This window comes from Globicephala melas, chromosome 7 (assembly GCF_963455315.2).
Source record: "Globicephala melas chromosome 7, mGloMel1.2, whole genome shotgun sequence".
NCBI classification, from domain to species: domain Eukaryota; kingdom Metazoa; phylum Chordata; class Mammalia; order Artiodactyla; family Delphinidae; genus Globicephala; species Globicephala melas.
In genome coordinates, this window is record NC_083320.1 from 73,101,841 (window position 1) to 73,126,144 (window position 24,304).

At 43.6% G+C, this 24,304-nt stretch overlaps 1 protein-coding gene across 3 annotated transcripts in view; it reads left to right on the forward strand.

Annotated features, from left to right (window-relative positions):
* The first annotated feature begins 1,212 nt into the window (after positions 1-1,212).
* ACVR1 (activin A receptor type 1) overlaps positions 1,213-24,304 on the forward strand; it is a 126,420-nt gene continuing 103,328 nt past the window's right edge. For all 3 annotated transcript variants that reach the window (XM_060302424.1, XM_060302426.1, XM_030852736.2), the window contains exon 1: positions 1,213-1,297. The gene's annotated coding sequence lies outside the window, so the exon portion shown is untranslated. The remainder of the gene's footprint in view (positions 1,298-24,304) is intronic.

Sequence of the window (24,304 nt, forward strand, 5' to 3'; positions counted from 1 at the left end):
CCTTCCTATCCACTGTAAGCTCTCATGGCGCCTAGGACAGGGCCAGATTACCGCAGAACCCCCTCCCCCCGCCCCAAATGCATATTTTTATTACTAAGGAGGCGGACTGCAAAAATGGCAAGCTCTTGCATAACCCCAGACCTTACGAGGAAATGAGCCAAGTGGAAGGGGATCTGAAGACAGGTCAGAAATGGCCTGGATGAGAATCCCGAGGCTTCTCTCCGAGAATCCAGCCTAAGTCTGTCAAGCTGGACTCCAGCCGCACGCCGCCCGAAGTCCCGGGCCCGGGAGGCAGCCCGCCGGCCCGCCGGCCCGCCCGCCCCGCGCGCCCCCGGGAGCTGTCCAGACGGCCCCGCCCGCGCCTACCTGGGCACTCACCCCGCTGCGCAGCCTCTCCACCTCCCACCCTGGCCGCGGGAGCCTGGCTCGGGCCTGCCCCGCCGCCTCCCCGCCTCTGAGGAGCCCCGCGGGCGGCGCGCTCGCAGCCTCCTCCTTGCCGGCCAGACAGCGCCAGGCGCGCCGGGGGCGGGGCGGCTCGGCCAGGCTCGGCGGGGCTCGGCGGGCTCGCCCCCGGCTAGGCGCCTGCAGGGGGCGCGGGGACTGCCCCGCCCCGCCGCCTTCCCTCTCCCTCCCGGCTCCCTGGATCCGCGCCGGGAGGAAATGATGTGTTGCTGCCTGGTTAATCACAGCTCCAGACACTCATTGGCCGAGCGCTCCGCAGCCACTTCCTTCTCCTCCTCCTCCCGCTCCTCCCGCTCCGGCTCCTGCTCTTTGCAGCCGCCGCCGCCGCAGCCTCCCCCTCGGCGCTGGGGGAACTTTTCTACTCTCCAGTGACCGTCCTCCCCCCCCGCCCCCGCCGCCCCCCGGGCCAGCCCCCACCCGGCCCGCCCGCGGCCGTCTTTCCAGCCCGTGCCGCAGCGCCTCGGGAAGTTTATTCCGCCCGCCCTCCTCCCCTTCCTTCTCCGCCTCCTCTTCACCCCGCCTCCCCTCCCTCCTCCGGCTCTTTCCCCGGGGTGGCTGCCGCTGCCGCCGCCGCTGCCAGGCTGCTCCTCGGCCAGCCGCGCCGGCCCCAGGGCTGGAAAGCCCCCGGCGCCCCGCACCGGCTCGCCGCAGCCGCCCGCCGCAGCCGCCGCCGCTGCCGCTCTGGGCCGGCCGCCGGCCCTCGGCCCCGCGGAGTTCCGGGCTCCCTCGCCGGCTGCACCGCCCCGCCCCGCGCCGCGCCGCGCCGACCTGCAGCGCCCGGCTGGCTCGCACTCCGCCTCCCCCGGCTCGGCCCCCCGCCGCCGCGGGACCAGAGGTTAGTGCAGGTCGTCGGCCGCGTCTGCCGGAACCGGGAGGACCGAGGGAAGAGGGAGCCTAGCGGGAGAAGGGGCAGGAATTGGGGGTGGGAGGGTGGGCGTCTGAGGTGCCTCCCCCTCGCTTTCATTCCTTTCTCCCCCAAGCCGATTCACTCTCGGTGGGGGAAGCCGCCGCGGAACAAAACTGTCTTGCTGTGGGCCTGAACTGCCGGTGGGATGTGGCAGAGGGCAGAGGCGCGGAGTGCGGTGGTCTCTGGTTTGCAGTGTGTGTGTGTGTGTGTGTGTGTGTGCGCGCGCGCGTGTGTGTGTGCGCGCGTGTGTGCATGTAGTGAACTCCTTCAGGGTGCGCGCCTCTGACTTGTAAATCGATCTGACCGCCTGGCCACGGGGCTCACCTTCCTAGCTGAGCTTGGTAGAGAGTAAAGGGATGGGCGAATCACCCCCACCCTCAAAATATCCGTCTCTTCCAAGAGGAATTTTCTGCTGGAAAGACAGCCAATAAACTCTGCTCAACGCCCTCCCTCCCTCCGTTCTTCCTAGCTGCAGTTTCAAAAAGCTTGAAAGCCAGGAATGTGGGATTCATCTTCCGATCCCCAGAAGGCAAATGTGGTTACAGATGTTGCACGGTACTTTGCCAAGTTTAAAACCCTTCCTTCAACACGGTCACCAAAACAGCGAGGCTAGACCCTTGGGTGCGCTGGGGAGAGATGTGGGCCTCTGGGGCTGCCGGACTCCCTAACTTCCGTCGGGTTCTAGACTGCCTCAGCTCTGTCCAGTTTGTGCCACATAAGTCCCACTCTCCCCAGACTCCCCTTCTTTTCTCCGGGAGTTTTGAACGCTCCTTGCATGGGAGAGAAACTGTAGAAGAAGCTACTTAGCGAAGAAAACATTCCACTTAGTAGGAAAAGAAAAGTCTTGGTTAAAAAGTTGTGCTTAATGTGGCTTTGGGAGAGAGGTAGCAAAGTAATACAATGGGTTTGTAAATTTTATTGGGCTTTCTTTCTTTTTTGAAGTGTGTGAGGTGGGAGTTCGATGATGATGAGAAAAGGGACTGATCTCATACGTACTTTGTATATTTTTGAAAAGAGGCCCTGGCATTTAGACACGGACTTAACCCAGTGGTTTTAAAGAATCCTGTCCCACAGATGCAGACTGCTCTGACAGCCCAAGGAAAGGCGGTGGCAAAAAATAGACACCACCTCCCTTTCCCCCCAAAAAATTCTTCCTGGAAAGGTGGTGGTAAGAAATTTCAAGAGCTGGGCTGATCCAAGTGGCGAGCCTTAAATGGAAACACTATAGTATGTCCTGGCACTTGTCTCTGGAGGTGGGTGGCTGGCAGGGGGCCCGGGCTCGGGCAACCAGCAGACACTAGACTTGTGCTGACCTCAGACACTGGCCTCACCACCCAGTTTTACAGTGTGCTTGAGTATGAATTATGGATCTGCACCATGTCACTGATGGGGACACAGGGGTTGGGAGGTTATCTTAGGCCTGGTCAGGACTTGGATCACCTGGCTTCTAAGACCAAGTCTCCTTTCTTGTGATTCAGTTGTTTTTGTTTTCTGTCCTGGGATTAAAAAAAAGTCTTTTGAGGCTGAGATGTGTAGGCCTTAGACTGATTGCATTGTGTGTTGGATAATCGCATTTCTACCGTCACCCCTTCTGAAAATACTCAAAGGTGGTGAATGATGTTGCAATAAATTCTGCATAGATGGCAAAAAAAAATCAAGGGCTGGGATGGGTTCATTCTCTCCTTTTCTAGAAGTATGGGTAAGTTTTACTTGAAATGGAGAGAGTGGTTTTAAATAAAACTTGATATAGGTAGTAGTTTTACAACTTTTGTACCTTGGAAGAGAGTGATCATTTGAATCCGAATAAGTTTCTTGTTACCTCTAAGTAATTTAAAAGGATACTAAGGATGCAGAGTAAAGATGGAGGAGTATGCCATATTCAGGAATGTGGCGAATTAATTTCAGAAGTGAGGAACTTAATTCCGTTAATAGTACTGTAATGTTTTGTTTCCAAAGCAGTGATTTACCAAATTTTGTGCATTTGTCGACAGAACGGATAATAGTGATTGAATCAGTAAATAGAGACTATGCCTCTATCTTACCCTAGATTGCACAGAACTAGTCCCGTGATGATCGTGATAGGCTTCTAGGTAAGGTTGGATTGAGTAGTCCAGCTTTCTGGGGGAGGGAGGGATGGGGTAGAAATGGATTTGAAAAATGATCCTGCTATTCAAGGTCACGAGGTGAAGATGGAATCGATGCGTAAATAGTGTACTTTAGGCAAACAGGAGCTGGGACTGGAACCTCTCCTCTGTGCTTGCTCTGCTGTTGGATCCCTGACTCTTGATTTATTTTTACATGTTAGAAATTAGGGAGAAGTAAACTACTGATGGTGGGACAATCCTCTGATATGTTTTGAGTGAATTTAATGAGAGATACGTTGATTTGGGGAGGAGGTGGACTGGATACAACATGCCAGGCACTGTGCTCAGCTCTTTACACGCACTTTTTCATTATATTTTCACAACAACCATATGGTTTATTATCATTTCATTCCTTTACAACAAGAAATAGAGGCTTGGCAAAATTAAGTTGCCCTAAGCTGTAGAGCTAGTCAGTGGTGGAGTGGGGGATTTGAACCAGGAGTTTGTGGGACTGTGGAACCCATGTTCTCGGCCATTCTTGCCAGTGTTTGCCAAAGGTCATTCGTTTGTACACTGTCTTCATGAGTTTACCATAGATAAGTCTGTCTCAGTCTATTAATTAGTTAGTATTTGTCTTTAAAGCAACGATTCACCTTAAAAAAAAAACCCTTAAAGACATCATCTTTTAAGAAGAAACAATATAACACTGCTGTATTTGGAAAGCCAACTCACTGGTTATGATTAGGAAATAATCCTAAAGATGCATTCATACTTTTTCTTAAAAAATTATTTATTTAGTTAGTTATTTTTGGCTGCGTTGGGTCTTTGTTGCTGCACGTGGGCTTTCTTTTTTCTAGTTGCGGCGAGCGGGGGCTACTCTTCCTTGCAGTGCGCAGGCCTCTCATTGCGGTGGCTTCTCTTGTTGCGGAGCACGGGCTCTAGGCGCGCGGGCTTCATTAGTTGTGGCGTGCGGGCTCAGTAGTTGTGGCTCGCGGGCTCTAGATTGCAGGCTCGGTAGTTGTGGTGCATGGGCTTAGTTGCTTCACGGCACGTGGGATCTTCCCGGACCAGGGCTCGAACCCGTGTCTCCTGCGTTAGCAGGTGGATTCTTAACCACTGCGCCACCAGGGAAGCCCAATGCATTCGTACTTAGATTGAAACCCAAGTTCAGGACAATGAATTCCGTGTGTGTGTGTGTGTGTGTGTGTGTGTGTGTGTGTGTGTGTGTGTGTGTTGCGGGGACCTGGGGATTTGGGTGGGGTGGGGGAGGTAGGTAGATGATACAGTATTGGGTGATATTCTGGTTTTTGGATTAAGTGATGTGTTCATGGGTGCTGATTTTATTTTTAGACTTTATAACCTACATACACGATGCATACTTTTTTATAAAACGATAAAGGAAATTAAACACATAACCATTAACATAATGATTACTTGGGGAGTATGTCACTGCACTACGTAGACTTAGCTTGGTGCCCGTGTGAAGTAGGCACGCAAGAAATGTTGGCTGATTGACAAGACCCCAGGTGATAATTTTAAAGTAAGCTGATTGTTGTCATACCTGAATAAGATTGCGGTATGTCTCCCCTGCCCCCTACCCATTTTCTCCTGCTTCCACTCTCATTTCCAATATCGTGACTAGAATAATAGCATGGACTGTTGCGTGGTCTCTCCTGACTGCGGTTATGGGAGACATGGGCTGGGCTGAAGCTGGCATTTCTCAGCATCACCTTGTCTTATATATCTAGTGCTCAGGATGGGGCAAAGAACACTGTCATGAAGTGTTAAAACGCTTTCGGTTTTACCCAGTGTAAGTGTGACCGTTCAGACTGGGAAGCCGCTATTTACGTTAAAGCAGTGCCTGGCTAAAACGTTCGCGGCATTAAACTGGCGAGGCTCTGAAATGAAACCATCAGAGATTTTAATTGGAGTCCACATAGTCTCCTGTTTTATTTTCCCAAGCAAATATTGGGCACTGCGGCTTTATTCCTGGAAATGAGGATTTGAATTGGGTTTCCTGGTACAAAATGCTTTCTTTGATCTCTTGGAGTGAAAACTTTGTGTTTCTTTCTGTGGCCAACTCCAGCTCTTAAAAGAACCAAATGGAATACTTACCTCTTCTTTTTTACTACTTGGCCGTAGACTGCTCTTGCTTGCCATGCTAGTTTAAGAATCAGAAATTACAAACCAGGATTTGTCTATTGGGACAAATAGAGACCCAAATTAAAGACCCCTTGTGAAAGAGCTTCGTCAAGAGTTGGTGTGGTCGGCACATCACAGCCTTTGGTTCAGATAGAAGGTAGTTTTACTTGAACTTATGCTCTCAAAATTAATAGGAGACCCAGCAGCTTCCTTTTTGAAGTTGAAACAAATATTTCCCCCTACCCCCAGTATTCAAACCGACTGCACAGTTGAATAATATTCTTGTGCTCTTGTATGTGTTTCTGGAAATCTGAGCTTGTTTATATGTCTAAAAGACTCTCCTGTGATCCAGGAGAGCTTTTTTCTCCGGAGCCACCGCCACTCAGTTGTTTGATTTTTGGGTTTCAGTCTTTGACCAACATTCCACTTTGCCCATTGGAATTGCTTCATTGTTTGCTCTGGGTATTTGACCTTTATTTCTGTGACTGGGAAAGTGACTTTACATTTTAGCCTTTCCAAATTTTGTGGAGGGTCATGCAGCAGGTGAAGTTTGTTTTTGGAGGATGGGCTAGGTCAGAGGGTCCGATTTAGCACAGGTGCCCTGATGGATTTGCAGGAGTTCAGCTCTCTCATCATAAGGCTAAACCTTGGCTGCCCTATCTCTCTTTCTCCCACTTTTGAGGACAGTCAGATCCTTCAGGGCTCAGAATGGTTGGTCACTGCAAGCAAGAATGCTTCCTGGATTTTGCCTTTTGACATTCTTTTAGGGTTTGGTCATCTTCACTACTCATTCTGGGACTTGATTGATCTCTTTGAGGGCAAGGACTTCAAGTTATTCATTCCCCCATTTTTAAAGTTCTGCACAATTCTTTTCTCTTCACCAATTTAAACTTTTCAAATTCTCTTACTGGGCTCCTTGAGGGCAAGGACTGTGTCGTATTCGTCTTCCGTGTATCTGTTGCACCTAATATAATACCTGGCCCGGACCACACAGTCAGTAAATTGTTTTTTAATTGCTGAGAGAATGATTGGATGGTTGCACGTGAAAGGAGCAAAGGAAGCCAGTACTGTAGACAGTCAGGGAGGTGGTCGCAAGACACTCTAGGTTGAACGAACTGTTTTGTTTTTTTTTTTTTTTTTTTTTTTTTTAGCGGTGTGCGGGCCTCTCACTGTTGTGGCCTCTCCCGTTGCGGAGCACAGGCTCCGGACACGCAGGCTCAGCGGCCATGGCTCACGGGACCAGCCGCTCCGCGGCATGTGGGATCTTCCCGGACCGGGGCACGAACCCGTGTCCCCTGCATCGGCAGGCGGACTCTCAACCACTGCGCCACCAGGGAAGCCCTGGTTCCTTTTTTTGATTGTTTTTGGAGTTCAGGATGCCACCTCTTTTTTTGGGGAAAAATATCTCAACTAATTTTTCCTAGCCTGCAGAGCCAGGACTCCTGCAGTACCATGTGTGTGGCTGGGACTCAAACACTGGTGAATTGACTCCTCGACACTAACTTTCTCCTGTTGCATATGTTCTCAAACAGTTGACCGTGAAAATAGTGTGGTAGACAGTGCTGATGTGAGAGGTGGATGACCTCTTGGGAAAATGGACAGAATCCAAAGTAAAGTCCTCTTTCGGTAGGTTTTTAAGGGCTGATTTGAGTGGGTGTCCCACGTAGACCTTTTCCACTCGAACGTGTGACAGCTGGGTGCCTTGCTCATCTATGAAAGCCGGATGGGCCTTTGTGGCTACCATACAGCATGGATGCCATTGAAAATAAGATTGCTCTAGTTTTTGTTTCTTTTTTAGGCATTTATGGAAGAATTATTGACTGAACTAAAAAATAACCTTGAGTTTGAAGAGAAATGTGCAGAGGGGATAAAGGAAGGTAGGGGTAATCTCAGACAAAGCTAGATATTAGATGTGGGATGATACTTGGCGTTTGGAGAGCAGGTACTGAGAAAAATGTGCCGTAAAAAGAACTTGAGGAAAAGCATTTCTGGTCTAGAGGGGATAGGTTGAGGAGCTATTTTAAACCAAGTTCTGAATCTTCACTTTTGTTGTGATTGATAAGTGGTGTTACACTCTGGGTGAAAATCCAGTGTGCTTGTTCACTCTCCTTAAGTGATAGTTCAGTGCTTATAAGCAAATAACCACCAAGAGAGCCAGAGCTTTTGGACTTGTAACTTGAGGTCAGGGACTGACAAGAGAGAGAAATATATGGAGGGACAACCAGTAGCAAGAAAAAGTGTAGGTGGTTTTCTAGAGTGACTCTCACCTTCCTCTATGGGAATAGGAAAGTGGTAAGGGAAAAGTGTGCCGAATGATACATATATATATATATATATTTTGCGGTGTGTGGGCCTCTCACTGTTGTGGCCTCTCCCGTTGCGGAGCACAGGCTCCGGATGTGCAGGCTCAGCGGCCATGGCTCACGGGCCCAGCCGCTCCGCGGCATGTGGGATCTTCCCGGACCGGAGCACGAACCCGTGTCCCCTGCATCGGCAGGCGGACTCTCAACCACTGCGCCACCAGGGAAGCCCCAAATGATATTTTTTATAGGCTTTTTTGAGCTTGAAGAACTGAACTATTGTGCACAACAGGTGGCAAGAACAAACATTCTCCTATTTTATGAGTGTGGCATAGTAAAAAATGGAAAATCTTAGTCCCCAGAGATTATATAAACGCAAACGTTCTATTTGAGTATTTTAAAAACATTTTTGACTCTCAGCAGTTGAGTTTATATCATGACTGAGTGCACATACACACATACGCATGCATATTAAAGATAAAGCTGGATTACACATTTTACAAAACACTATTGCAATGCTTTCTAATTTCTGTTCAATTTTTGTTACAAAAAATTCTGGTCTCTATCTACCAAATTGATTTCACAACTTGCTAATGGGTTGTAAGCAGCTGTTTAGAAAAACCTATTCTAGGTATTGTGAAAATCAGCCTTAATTTGTTTATTCTAATCTGGGTGGGAATTCTGGTTTTCTTCTTGTATGAGTCTCAGTCACTTTGCAGATGGTCCGTGCCCCTCTGCTGCTCCCCCATCATCCCCCCAATCCTGGTGTTCTTCTCTCTGTGTAGGGGTCTTTGCTTGTTTCTCCAAATCAGATTAAAGCGACTAATATGTGTTTTGGACCAGCTTCAAGCGTGCATCATTATCTTGATCCCAATCAGCATCGAAGTTGGGACTAATTAATTTAAACTGGTGGCAGGAGCCACTTAGCTCCCTGTTTATTTAGATTATGTTTGAATGGGAGGGTGACTTTTCACATAATATGGGGACAGCAGGAGTGCCTATGCAGAGAGAGAGAGAGAGAGAGAGAGAGAGAGAGAGAGAGAGAGATGGGGAAGATACCCCTGTACATTTATTGTTCAGAAACGCAACACGTGGTTAGTAGGGTACAGCTCTTTGCGTTCAACGATGTAAGTAAGAGCACAGTCCCATGGCGGCGACCATCACTGTTGTCATTGTCCTTATCATTAACATTTCCCTGCCCTGCTGCTGCTTCTGCTTCATCTTTTCCCCCTCTTTGTCCTTCATTTATTAAGCATTTGTCAAGTTCAGTAAAACCAAGTTGATCTTAAGGTGCACTTGAGTAAGGGGTTGAAGAATCACGCATGTAACTATAAAGGGCAGAACTCTGAGTATCCTGGTCACAAGATACAGGGGGATAAGGATCAGCCAACACCTTTGAGGAAGTAGCTGTTTGGCTGGCCTTGGAAAGAGGTACCATTTTGGTGTTATCATTTGGAGAGGTATCTATATGTGTGTAGACTGTGGAATAGGCAACATTCCAAAACCAGGGAATGGGGCAAGTAAATACAAGATAGTTGGCTTTTGTTTGAGTCAAGTTGTAAAAAATAGAGTTGTACATATATTTTTTAAAATAAATTTATTTATTTATTTTATTTTTGGCTGTGTTGGGTCTTCGTTGCTGAGCACAGGTTTTCTCTAGTTGTGGTGAGCGGGGGGCTACTCTTCGTTGTGGTGCGTGGGCTTTTCATTGCGGTGGCTTCTCTTGTTGCGGAGCACGGGCTCTAGGTGCGTGGGCTTCAGGAGTTGTGGCATGCAGGCTCAGTAGTTGTGGCTCCTGCTTTAGAGCACAGGCTCAGTAGTTGTGGTGCACGGGCTTAGTTGCTCCACAGCATGTGGGATCTTCCCGGACCAGGGCTTGAACCTGTGTCGCCTGCATTGGCAGGCGGACTCCTAACCACTGTGCCACCAGGGAAGTCCCAGAGTTGTACATATTTTTAATCACCAGAATCAGACTCAGTGCCTTGAGGTGTAGCTTCTTGGAGAGGCATTAAGACCTGAGACATCGCAAAGGAACAGCAGATTCATGTCTCTGAGTTTGCACTAATTTCCAGGCCAAAGTGTCCTGAGCAGAATGGCCAGTGCTGTTTAAATGGTTACATTGCATACCCTGTCTCACTTTTATTTATTTTTATTTTTTGCCAAGCATATATGGTAATTCCTGGAAGTTATAAAAGTTAAAAGCTCTTTGTGATGTGATTGGCATACCTTAAGGTGAGAGCACTTTAGAAGAAAACTTAGGGAGATTCAGAGCCAAATTATGGTTTCCTTTGAATGTCAGACTAGAGGTTTTAGACTTGATTTTTAAAGAGCAGCAATAAGATAATAATACCTGTGAAGGAGGACCTGATCAGGCCCCTACTTGCATTCTCTCATTTAAGGCTCATACAACTCTGTGAGATACTTCATCTTATTATCCCCATTCTACAGCAGGAGAGACTGAGACTCAGAGGGGTGATGGAGGATGTCTAAGGTCCCACGCCTGAGCTTTAACCCATCCCCAAGTCACCATGCTTTATAGCAGAGGTTGAAAACTAGATGGCCCGTGGGCTGAATACACCTCAGAGTTGTGTCCTGTTTGATACTGCATTCAAAACATTTTTTTAAATGGTTGCCAACATTTAAATATGGGGAAATTTCCCACAAAAAGTCCAAATTTCCACCTACTCCTGTAAAATTGAAAGCTCTGGCAGCAGCAGGCCCATATTCCTGCAGGAAACCTGTGATTGTGATTGTGTCTGTCTGAGGGGACGTGTGTGCTGTGTTTACCACAGTCCTGGCTCATCCTGTTTTCCTCTGGGTACTGAGGCCCAGCATCAGTTGCTGTTTATTCTTTATTTCTTTAGACTCCTAGCCTGCCTGCCTCACTACTGTGTGCTAACTGCATTGTCCCTTATAGGCATATGAGTGTGAGACCCCTGTTATATAGCCTTCCGTTGGCAACTAATGATTAGTTTAGTGGTGAAGGTAGATGGCCAGCACCTAAGAGGAAATGAAAGTAGGTAGAATTGGGTTTTGGACTGGAGAAGCTGTAGAGTGAATGAATCATTTTTTGTGAAGAGAGGGAGGGACGGGTGGTGGACAAACGTATCTGACTTTTGGAACCTGGGTGACTAGGAGAATGGTGTTGATCTTAAAAGAAAGCAGAAGGTTGGTAAGAGGGGCTGGTTTGAGATGGGGCATGGCACTAGCATTGAGGTTCTGGTGGGACACAGACATAGAAGAGGGCTTAGCTGAGTCTAGTGAGTTGACAGGAGCCCTGTCAAATAGGATACTGGAACCCTGGAGATAAGGGCTTGGAGCTGTGGAAGAGGATGGAAATGCCTTTTGGAAATGGGAAGAAGTGGGCTAAGGTCTGAATGATAAAATGAACCAGGTACAAACAGTTCAAAGTCTCTTATTGACTTTTTTGGGTCAAGTTCCCTGTCTTGCAAATAAAACAAATGTTTATCCCGACAAAGGAGTACAATAACAATCTTCAACTTTTAAACTTGGGAACTAATGAACATCTGCTCATAGAATCAAAGGCAGATATGCTTTTTGATGAGTGACACCTGTAACTTATGTTTATGCCTATTTTGCTAAGCCTTATTTAGGTGAAAAGGATTCAAGCAATGACTTTTTCTTTTCTTTTCTTTTTGGTACACAGGTGATAGAAAATGTTCCTGAGAACATTTTCTATGGGGGGAAAATGTCAGAGAATGGTTCAGTTTAGAATGGAATGTCCTTTTTAAATTCAGATGAGGTTTTTTTTTTTTTTTTCCTTCTCTTGGCTTGTTTGTTTAGGATTCCCTCCAACTCATTGTTACTTAATCAGTTTAGGTCCACCTCAGCTACTCTCCTTCTCCCCTGGTTCCCTTTTAATCCCTAAGGGTCTTATTGTTTTAGGACATTCTAAGCACTGGTGGAGTGAATCTTTTTCAGATGTGGATATTGAACATGGAAATCTTCCAGGAGGGCGTTTCTTTTGTTCTCATAAAGACTTTTATCTTGGACATTTCAGTCTCCTTTTTGGGCCATCTTACTCTTAAAAATTTTTTTTTTCAAATTGGTGTTTTTATTTCTAATACACACATAGCTTTATTTCATTACATATATATGTTAATATGGGTTCTTATAAGTTTTTTCTTAAAAATCATATATATATATATATTTTTTTTGTGGTACGTGGGCCTCTCACTGTTGTGGCCTCTCCTGTTGCAGAGCACAGGCTCCGGATGCGCAGGCTCAGTGGCCATGGCTCACGGGTCCAGCCGCTCCGTGGCATGTGGGATCTTCCCGGACCGGGGCACGAACCCATGTCCCCTGCATCGGCAGGCGGACTCTCAACCACTGCGCCACCAGGGAAACCCCATATATTTTTATTCATTAAAATATTTTCTGTTCTAGAAACGAAATTCATGTTATGTTACATGTGCTCAAGGCAAGACTTGAAGTATAGGAAGGGTATATAGTGAAAGGTAACTTTTGTCCACCAGCCTTCTACTTTACCTTCCTGGAGAAAAACCATGATTAAAACTAATTGTGTATCCTTCCAGTGATAGCTTTTACATTTACAATACTAATGTGTTTTTCCTATACGTTGTATCATAATGTGCACATTTCAATTCTATACCTGACTTTTTAAATTTAATTTATTTTGGAAATGTTTTGCTATCACTACCGTGGAGTTTTGTCATTCTTTTGAAAGGTATTTCGTTTTGTGGATGTATCATAATGTATTCAGCTAGTCTTTCGCTTGTTATTTTAGGTAACATTATGTGTTACAATGTTTCAGTGACTGTCTTTACATTTACTACTATATCTACATATTGATTTAGATATAGAGTATATGTAGATGCATCTGTCTTTCTGTCTATCTCCTGTATATCTGGGGGTAAATATCTAGGATTGGAATTGCTGAATTAAAGGATATTTACATTTGAAATTACGGTATAGGTTGTATTATGAATTGGATATTGGGTTGTGTCAGTGAAGCAAAATGGCATGGTGGAAATGAGGAAGTAACCCATAAGACTCAAGCACTAGTCTGTCCTCTGGTGTAAACCAATTTTGTGGCCCAAGAAAGTCACTTTGTCAACCTTTCTCTTTGTGGTACTTTTCTTTCCTCATCTGTGAAGAAAGGCATAGACTCAGCTCTTTCTAAAGTTTGATAATTTGTTGATTCCCTCAGTCTTCCTCCGTTTTGGTCCTTCCAGTAAGTGGAGCTCGATGATTTTTTTTTTTTTCCTGTGTAAGTTTGAGTCTATGAAGAACCCTGGGCTTTGGGAGCCTTGCTAACCACAGCTTTACTTTGATTGTTTTAAAGCACTGGGTCTGGTTTGTGCTTTATGTTAAAAGCAGAGCTTATATGGTTGGTTGTCTCTCTCTCTCTCTTTTTCTTTCTTTTCTTTTTTTTAAATACGGTGAGTGGTAAGTAGGCATTAGCGACCAAGAAACCCATATAGTCAGCTTTCTATTATTGATCAAGAATAGAGGCAATGGATTTTTAGACTTAGGGAAAAATATTTTATTTTTATAATAGCTTTCTTAAAAAAGCAATAGGCCTATAATAGACAGTCTTTAAGAAACAGCAACATTTTATTTATGACTTTGGAACAGACCAGAGCAGACTGCTTTAGCTCTTTCAAAGTATTTTATAATATGAAGAAGGTAAAATAGAGGATTATTTAATATTTTAAGGTATTTAACTGGTATAGGTTAATAAGATGATTGGATTTCCTGGTGGTTACCAAATTAGATGTATTTAAAAATTCAAAACCAAGTAAATAAAATGTAATATAAAATTCATGTTTATTCCCTGTACTGCATTTTTTCTTTGGAATTGGTTCCCCTAAAATTAAGCAACATGCTTGGATTTTTTCATTTGAAAGACTTGGAAATTTTGGGCTGCTAATATAAATGTAATTTTTCTGGAAAAGATTTTGAGCCCTTGGTTACTCATCAAAAAAAAAAAAAAAAGCACTACAGCTCTTTAAGTATACAAATTTATTCAAGTCTCTGTAGAGTAGCGAAAAAGAAAAAAATGGAAATGACTTAAATGTTCTACAATAACCTGTAAAGGTTAAGTATGTATACACAAAGACTGTGTGTGTGTGTGTGTGTGTGTGTGTGTGTGTGTGTGTGTATGTACACTGTTAGTATATCTGTGGGGTAAATATTGAGAACAGGGACTATGTCTATCTATTACTCCCTGTGTGTGTATCCTGTCCCTAGTTTACTGCCTTATCCATTGTAGGCACAAAGAAAATTTTGGAATGAGTAGAATGACCATGGAGGTTATATAAAACAACATTAAGTAGAAAAAGCAGGACACTAAAACAGTATAATTCCATATACATAAATTATGTACAATTCCATAAACATAAACCACAGTACAATTCAGGTTTGTAGTTATATACTATATGGATATAGAGAAAAAAAGACTAGTAGGAAATAAACTGGAATGTTAATAGCTATTATTTCTGGGCTGTGCGGGTCATGCATAATTTTGAAGAGAAAATCTTTAAATACAAAGAGGTGAAGTAAATATTGGAAGATTTTTGTCACCTTGATAATATATTTTACCCTTTCAGCATTAAAGGTGGTCACCTTACCTAAAATGATGTATTACAATACTGTGGCCTTTTCTCCTCTTGAGTAAAATGTACTTTATCTCAGTAGTGTGACAGGTTTTATATCTACTTTAGAATTAAATTATGTTCTGAGAGTTGGACTTTCAAGAAACCGGTTTTAATTTCACATCAGTTGAAGGTAAAGGGCAGTGAAAGTATATTAGATCTGGTACAAGTGTCTAATTATAATTATTGACACATTTTCGAATGCTCTCTTTCTTAAGTGTGATACATTGCCCGTGATTTTGACAGCTGTGACTACATTAAACCTGCTCGAGTACTCTTCACAAAGGTTTGTTTAAACTTAGAATTGTCAGAAGGATTCTCTGTAAAGTAGATGAACGCAGATTTAGAGGTCAACGGTGTTGCATTTTCCACTGTGCCTGGTGATTTTAGTCTGTTAAATGTTAATCAGAAGATTATCTGGGTTTCGTTTTCACTTTGAGAAAATTGGGAATTTTATTGTTTTGTATCCTATAAAAAAATAGGCGATGATAGTCCTTTGTGGTTTGACTCTGTGCAATGATAGCATAAAAATTCTGCTTGTTTCTCTTGCTGGAGATCCTCAACCACAAAACTCCAAGCTGAAAATTGGATTCTGTGTAATAACCTCATTTTCTAAAAGTCTTCCCTAGACCAAGTTCATGCATTTCTTTTGTGTAGCCACTCCTTCCTTCTGTATAGATTTGTTGACTAGCTACCGTGTGCTAGGCCCTGGGAATATAAAGACAGAAAGGCTGTGAGAGAGCTCCGTTTGGGAGAGACAGAAAAATAGTCAAGCTACACCAGCGTGAAGCACCAGAATGGAGCTGTAAACATAAAGTTGGAATGTGCAGTTCTGTTTGAGAGGGCAGCAAGGTCGTCATCTCAGGATAATCATGTTCTCAAGCATCTTGAGGGATGAGTAGGAAGGCATCGGGTGGGAAAAGGGCCTTCGAGGCACAGAGGCTTGTAGGGAAGATAGCATCCTTTAGAACTGAGTGTGACCAGAGCCATGATACTTAAATGTGGTCCTTGGATCAGCAGTAATGGCATCATTTGGGAGTTAGCCTCACTAGAAATGCAGAGTCTTAGGCCCACCCCAGTACTACTGAATCAGAATCAGCACTGCAACACTATCTCCAAGTGATTTGGGTGCTTCTAAAAATTTGAAAAACATTAGAACACAGGAAGGGAAAAGATGGGAGAGCTGGGAAAGTAGACCACTGCCAAGGAGTTTGGCCTTTTTTTTTTTTTTTTTAAGCATGAACTTGATAATGAGGAAGTGACATTATCAGATTCACTTTTTCCCAGAATTGCCTGGAAGTTCAAGTGAGGCAACATTTAACAAAAAGTTTCTTGAAACCTCAATCGTATAGTGCTCCACAAAAAAGGTCCTCATATGAGCTTGAGAAATGCAGGATATGTCCTTCTCTCAGACACTGTAAATGACCAGAGTGCACTGGAAGTTCCGAGAAGCTGGCGTTGAGGAAAACCATTAATTTAATCATCTATCCTGGGATATCCCTGGGGTCTTTCAAGTTTATTCCACAGTGGAACCCTTTATAGCCACACAGCTGTTCACACCCCAGGGAGAGTGGATGGTATTTTGCTGAACATGTTTTGGGAAATGCTAGCACTCATTCCCCAAACTTCAGAGGCTGCTTCATCTGAGTAGCGTGACCAACTATCCTAGTTTGCCTGGGACAGAGAGCTATCCTAGGATTTTCAGTGCTGGAATCCTGGGCCAACAAGGGTGCCCTTGGGCACCCTTCCTATTTGTTTACCATACCTTTGACTAATTACTTCATTTTTCTTTAAATGGGCACAGCCTTTTTCCATAAATACCTGTTTCAGGTTCATTCTAATGGAGTCATTCCCAAATTCGTCTGCACATTGGAAGCATGTGGGAATTTCCAAACGTGATGCCCATCCCCCTGCCCAGGGGGATTTAATTGGTCTGGGATGTATTTTTAAAGGTCCCCAGGTTCTTCCAATGTGTATGAAAGTCTGTTCAAAGCAACTGTCCTTGTGGAAATGTGGTCTCGATGTGTGTGAATTTATTTTAATATGTAATAGGAAAAACATTAACCATTGGAAAGAAAAATAAATTAAGAACCATGGAGCATCATGTTGGGGGACCACCAGTAGAACATGTCCCACACTTCGGGGACACTCATGTGGAGGCAGGGGAACAGCAGTCTGGTCAAGAAACAGTGACAAATGTGGCTGGAGAGGACAGTAGAGATTTCAGGGCTGTTGAGGGAGTTGAGCTGACTGATCTGCTCTTTGCGGTGAGGTAGAAGGAGGAGAATCTCAGCTTGCAGCGAGGGTGGGCAGCGATCACAGAACAGAATAGGGAGGCGCAGGGGATTCTATAAGGGGACAGGTTCAATTTGATAAGTCCTGCTTGAGCGGCTCTGGGACATCCAGGGGGAGCTGTCAGAAGAAAAGTGGTCATAGCTCGGGAGAAAGGGCTGGGCTGGAGACCACTGAGAGCTTCTCCAGGTCCGGGCATGAAGTTCAAGGTGGGGATCAACCTGCCTGGGGAGAAGGGCTGAGGGGGTGATCTGCCCCGGGGTCCATGGGGTGAGTGCAGGGAGAAGGGCCGAGTCTGGGAACTGGGGGAGCGGGAGGGACGTCAAGGGGAGTGTCTTCTTCATTCACCTGGAGGAAGGGGAGGTTCTGTTCTCCCAGGGAGTCTTGTGACCCAAACGGATAAGGGTTCTCCAGGGCAGTTTGTCTTGGTAATCTAGGGTGGCATTAGTCCTGTTTGTGTAAGTTTAGCATGAGGGAAGAAATGAGATTAGAGTGGGTTGAGAGGGAGAAGACTTGCTAGAGCAAATGACTCTAGAAGTTCTAACTGCAGAAAAAGCCTGGCATAGCATGGGGCCTTAGGGAGTAAATCTGGGTTTGTTTGGGGAGTAGCCATCTTTGTGGTTACTCATGGACGTGACTTCAACAAGGAATAACGATTACAAGGAATATTCAGATATTCACAGGAAAATTGCCAGAACTCTCCGGAGCCCCATGAAACTGCTTTAGTTTCAAGTCATAGCCGTAAACCTTTTCTCCCCTCCTTTTCTTATTATTCCCTGGACACAACAATATCAAGTTCTGAATTTATATGTTTATAAATGTTACTGACTTTTTTTTATGTTTGATGATAAGGCAGCATATGATGAAGTATTCAACCTTCGTTCCTACGTAGCTCACATTTGTGGAGGGCTTTGCAGTTTACCAAAACACCACCACATCTTATGTGAGCCTCTAAATAACCTTTGCACAGAAGGCAGGGCCAAGATTAGTATTTTTCCATTTTACAGGAAAAAGAAAGAGAAAACCCTGAAGTTTAAATGTATTGAAGAGGACTTGCCCAAGATTAAAGACTTGGTGAGGGATCAGTCAGTGACGGATGCTGTATGGAATCCTGGTCTCCTGGTGCAATACTTCTTCCATTATATTTGGAGAGGGATGGGAGTGGAGAGTGTGTCTTCTTTTTTTTTTTTCCAACTAGTTTGTAAATTCCTTGAGGACAGAGACCTTATGTTCACTGTTGAGTTGTTTACTGACTCTTCCACTCACTGCTTTGTAGGGACCTTGGGAGGCGGTGGTGGACACGAGCGCCCATTGGTCCAAGCGTCCACTCTCAAGGGCCTTCACATTGGTCTTGACATTACTTTTGAATGATAGAGCCCCAGAAATATACCGACAGGATTGAAAGGAGGCATCCTGGATCATACAGCTTTGGACTTGTGTCTCATTACTGGACCGTGTAATTATCTTGAGACCAGCCCAGTAATATTGCCTGGCATGTTTTGTAAATATTTAAAACATACACAGTTTTTGTCACTCTGTCTTGACATTTCTTTACATAATACCAGAAGTCATCACAGTGGAAGAGGCCCAAACCTCTGTGGACTTCAGAGGGGCCCTCCTTTATGTATGAGATGCTCTGATGAGCTGAGTGGAGGGACGCGGGGATGAATCAGCTCCTCTCACAAAGCTCACAGCTTTGTTGAAAGCTGATCTTGTTTGGTAGCCCTTACAGGGCACACAGTGGGCCCTCAATAAATACTTGTTATTTTGAATCAAGGGAGCTGTTATTTTGTGTTACGCATTCTCTACTGTATCACAATGGACCACTGTCAATTTTTTTTTTTTTTTATGATCTTTTCCATGAATCATTAAAGATCTGGTATTAGGATTTGGCGAAGGGGAATGATGAAAGAGAGTAAAGAAATAAAATCAGCAAGCTTTAGGACAAGAGAGGAGAGGCTTTGAGTGAGTGGTGAAAGTTGAAAGCAGGACGGAGTCGCTCAGGGGCAACTGGACAGATGTGGAGGCTCTTTTGAAAGAGCACACCCAGGGGAGATGAGAACGAGACAGGAGTCATTCGAATCTGATGATGTCCTAGAGGGGAAAACCGAAGGCCTTTTCAACCTTAATTGTAGCCACAGGACAAAAGCATATTAGAGCACTTTTTTTTTTTTACCTCTTCTAAGGGCTAGTAGTGGATAATCTCTTTTGTAGAGTCATGTCTAAAAATCTGCTCTTCGGATTACATTAAAGTTTATTATTTTTTAGGGTGTTGTGGGTTGAGGAAGAAGCATAAAAATTTGAGCTCCCTTTCTTGTATTTACACTACAATTTCAAGCTACTGGTTTATTATGAAGCAAGGAACTTTTTAGTCATTGAGCAGATTTCAGCGGATGAGTTAATGTTTGGTCATCGGAAAATGTATCATTAGAGCTTGTTTCTCTTGAGAGGAGAAAAAGGCAAAATATGAGTCAGATGCAGCATCAAGTCATTTCCCTCCTCTTAATTAAGCCACCCTCCTGCCGAAGGACCATCACCCCGCAAGGGTAATTCAGACGGTAACAACCGCTGGCCTTTGTAGTGGGCTGTAAGCACAGTTTTGCTCTGACTCCTGTATATAAAGTTGGCATTTCTGATGAGGGAGGCTCAAGTGAGTTGTTTTTCTAGGGAAGATGCTTTAATCAATTTATACCTAAAAGTGCCCTCTGCAAGTCTGAATGAGATGTTTTGTCTGGTGAGGGGTCCACCAGTTGTTCATTGGCATTTATGAAAAATGTTAAAAGGTAGTAAACTAACCCGTGACATTGGGAGAGTGTAAAGTTTGTTTTACAGATAAACACTCTGCTGTGTGTTCTGTGTTTGCCTATTCTATTCATTCCCTTCCTGTCTCTTTGCTCTTGACTCTGTAGTGATTGCTATGTTGTGTTCCATTTTGCTGGTGACTGAGATAATCACCAAAACTTTGTGCAAATTTCTAACTAACTAGAAATATGTCTATGGGAGATGAATGTGAAATGTTGGGAATAAAAATTGCTTCCATCTTCTTTCATTTTCTTTTTTCAAACTCTTTTATGGTCTATTTGATTCATGTTTTTAATCTGTTCTTTTTTTTTTTTTTTTGGAATACTGACTGTGTGTTAGGCCTTGTGCTGATGACACAGGGACCAAAGGTGCTATTCCTGGCCTCAGGAGAATTCACAGCTTAGTAAGGGAGACACATGAATCAGCGGTTCAAGTACAGCTTGGCAAGTGCTGTCTGTCACAGAGGTGGGCGGAAGATCCAGCAGTGAGTCCAGAGGAGGAACACCTAACCTGCTTTGGGGGGAAGGGTGTAGGGAAGGTTCTGACTCAAGGAGGTTATTAAGTGTACACTTTAAGAATAAGTGCAACTAAGCCCGGCAATGTAGAGGCAGAATATTCTAGTGTAGGGGACATTCAGTCTAAAGGTAGAAGGCAAAAGGAGAGTGTGGTGCATGCTGGGAGTGGCAGGTAGTTTAGTTTAACCATAGCTTAGGGTACATGTGGGAATTGATACGACATAAAGCTGGAGAGGTGGGTGAAGACTACATCGTGAGGACTCCTTATTCTGTGCTGAACAATTCAGATCCTACTCCCAAACTATGCTAAGTATTAGGGAATTTTAGGGAGGAAAGGATCTGGTTAGATTTGGATTTTGGAGCAATCACTGGTAGCAGTTTTTGAGGATGATCTTGAAAAATGTTATCTATCTGTGCTCTGGACTGAATTACGTGTGTTTCCCCCAAATTCATATGTGGAAGCTCCAACTCCCAATGTGATAGTATTTGAAGATGGGGTCTTTGGGAGATAAGTAGGGTTAGATAAGATTATGAGGGTGGGGCCTTCCTGATGGGATTAGTGCCCTTATAAGAAGGCACACCAGAGAGCTTGCTGTCTCTTTGCCACATGAGGACACAGCAAGAAGGCAACCATCTGCAAGCCAGAAAGAGAGTCCTCCTCAGGAACTGAATTGGCCAGCACCTTGATCTTGGACTTCCCAGCCTCCAGAATTGTGAGAAAATATATTTCTGTTGTCTAAACCAGCCAGCATATGGTATTTTGTTATGACATTCTGAGCAGACTAATACAATCTATTTTATGTATTTGGGTAATTGTGAAACTAGGAACAGGAAGGATATTACAATAATTCAAGTAAGTAACAGTCATTTGGTTTAGTCTGTTTTGGAAAATATTCGACTGTGGAACTATTCATGTTAAACTTAAAAAATCTAGTTTTGAGATATTATTGTTAGAACATCACTTCTTAAGAGAATTTTAAGAGATGTTTAAGAGAATTTTCTTAAACATCTCAACATACTACCTTTTATTAAAGTAATCCACTCATGCCTCGAATTTTTTTTAAATTGTCTTTTATTTTGCATATTGGTACAGCCCAGTTATCAGTACCTAATGCCTCAGGGTTAAGTCTGTTGGACAGTCCTCCCCTGCTTCATCTAATTTTGATACTATGACATTTAGACTGTTTTAAAGGAATCTTGGTGTTTGTATGGTTTTAGGAATTCCATGCAAGATTCCATGATCTTCTATCATTTAGAAGATCATGGAACTATGGCAGACTCTGATATTTGTTGTAAAACTGGTACCAATCTTGGGTGTGTTTGCATAACTATTTAAAAGAGAATAATTTTAAATACTTTTGTTTGTACGTGTGAGGATGTGTCTTAAACATGTTATCCAGCACTTAACTCTGTGCCAGATATTTTCAGGTTGAGTCTAGTCTCCTTTCCCAAGGTCTTGCTCTTTATTTTTTCTCTGCCCTTTTCCCCCAAGCTCCTTCAATTTATCCTCTTTGTTGGCTTTTTCCCTTGAGCTTAGAAATAGGCTTACGTCTTTCCTGTCATTAAACAAAATGTTTTGAACCCTATGACTTTCATAAGCTGTTTCCTGAGGAAGCATTTTAGAAAACGAGTCTGCATTCATTGCTGCTGCTCCCTCTTCAGCCCCTGTCTGTCTTCTCCGAAATATAATGTCCTTTCTCTCTCTGTATTCTTCTCAAGTTGCTCCCATTCATTAGATGTTTCTGAAGAGATGTGAGTGTCTCAGGAGTGTTAATCCTTTTCCTCAGTGGCCTCTTCTTAGTGGTAGAGTCACAAGGTTGGGAGGAGTTATTTAATCCAACCATCCAGGGTCTGCAGTGCTCTGCATCGTACCCTCTGAGTGAACCCCCAGGCTTCGCAGAAATTCTGCAAAGTTGAGGCATGCAGTTTCTACTACGAGCTCATTCTACCTTTGGACAACGCTGACTATCAGAAGGTTGGGTTTTTTGGTCTATAATAAGTGCAGCGTCTGTTTATCCTTTGGTCATAGTTCTTTTTCCAGCTATAAGTAAGAGAGTACAATACTATATTTACATGATTAGACCTATCACGTTCATCCTGATATTCTTTTATCTGAGCAAAATCTCTCCAGAGCTTTCCAGTGGTCACCGCCATCCTGCCCACCTTTTTGCTCATGCTTCTGTTTGGTTGAAAGCCTTTAAAAATTGGTTTTTAGAACTGATTGCAGTATTCTTGAGTGGGTTTTCTCTCCTCTTAATTTTTTTTTTGACTTCCATGCTTGTACGCATGGAAACTGCTGTATTTCAGAGAACCACATTGTCCTACTTACTGAGTTGACTGCCCACAGAAATCTCAAAGTTTCTCATATCATATCTATCTCATATCATAGATGCTGCTGTTTTCCTCACATTCTCCTTGTCTACTTGTGTCCTTGTCTTTTATTTCCTTTACTATATGTAGGACCTTAAATTTACCTTGATTAATCTCTAGTTTGTCAGGTCTCGCCCATAGCACTAGCCTGTTGAATATGTTGGATTCCATTTCTATCACGTTGGGAAGAGATGAGTTCTCCTGTACCCTTTGAATGCAGTAACTCATGGATACATCTGCTTATCTTTTTGACCATCTTGACCACAGATATTTCATGAGATACTTTGTCAGCTGCCTTGCTAAAATCTGTGTTTCCTTGCACTTCTAGTTTGGGAATCTTATTGAAAAAGGAAGTTAGGTTCATCTTGCATGACTTGCTCTTAGTATTGAGATCCCCAGGAATTATCTCTTGCTAAGTGTTTGAAATGCATTCTCAAATTTGCCTGGGACTTTGGTCTCTGTCTGTAGACCTTGACATTTTCCCCTCACTTTTATTTTTCCAAAACATCTATTGATCAGTTAATCCTTTCTGACTTGGTTTTTGCTGACTTCCTTTCCTTTTCCTCCCAGTTTTGGAATTTTCTGAGATAGCTTGTTTATCTCTTTTTCAATTTCCATCCTCTAAGGTTCTTGATACTTGCGTTGCCCAGGAGGCAGCCACTAGCCACAATCTACCTAGAGACTTTATTGGCTCTCAGAAAACTACTGACTTCAAGTTGAAAGCCAGAGCAGGAAACGCTGACACATGGAGTAGAAGGTTAAGGTTGACTATTCTGGGAATCCAGGGAAGAGCACACGGAGAGAAGAGGTCACGATTTAACCAGTCGGACATGTGTGTTGCTATTGCCAGGTTACACTTGTATAGTGTGTTCGTGGCCCGACGACTGCAAACAAAGATTCATTTTGCGAATAAACGTTAATAAATTTTTGTGTAGAGTATTTTTTAAAATAAAATCCTGTGTGTACTGTGCCAAGAGATAACGTGTTTTGGAAGCAAAATAAGTCCTTAAATTGGCTATGTTGACATGTGATTCTCCATAGTGCTGCTAACCTTGCTAGGTTATTCGAATACTATACAATAATGTTTGCTGCCATTATCCAGTGTCTGAATGTTTTCTCTATGCTTCAGTTTTTGTAAATACTACTAAGCATTCTTAGTTAAACAATATTAAAAAGATAATCACAATAGTAAAGAGTGAAGAATGTTGGTAATATTTTAAAAATGATTTGTGATTTCAAGAATTCTCAGGAATTTTATTTTCTTGTTCCCACATCCCAAAGATTGATATCTGTAGGGAATTTGGAAATGATAGCCCATAGTGCTTATCCCAAGAGGTATTTGTATCTGATCTATTATGTGATAGGTACAGAAATTGGGTTTATGTGTTCAGAAACTGTTAGGGCACTTTGACATTGCCATGATTTAACATGTGATCAGTGGATCCAACTCACTGGACAGGGTGTTTTACAGAATTATTCTTTGATTGTGGATGGTAAATTTAGTTGGATAATCACTGGTCTAGGTGAGAGATAGTGATGGCTTGGACCAGGCTTGGAGTTATGAGAGGAAGTTGGTTGGAATAAGGATATATTTTGAAGACAGAGCCAGTGGGTTTTGCTACTGAATTAGATGTCAGATTATTCTAGATGATCTTCCCCTCTCAAGCACTTCATTTGTAAAATGGGGACAATTAGGAGATCTACACTTAAGATTATCATATCTATGTCAAGCGTTTCTCTGAGCTTGCTGGAGAAACTGCTGCTAATATAACTTCCTAATCCAGTCGTATAA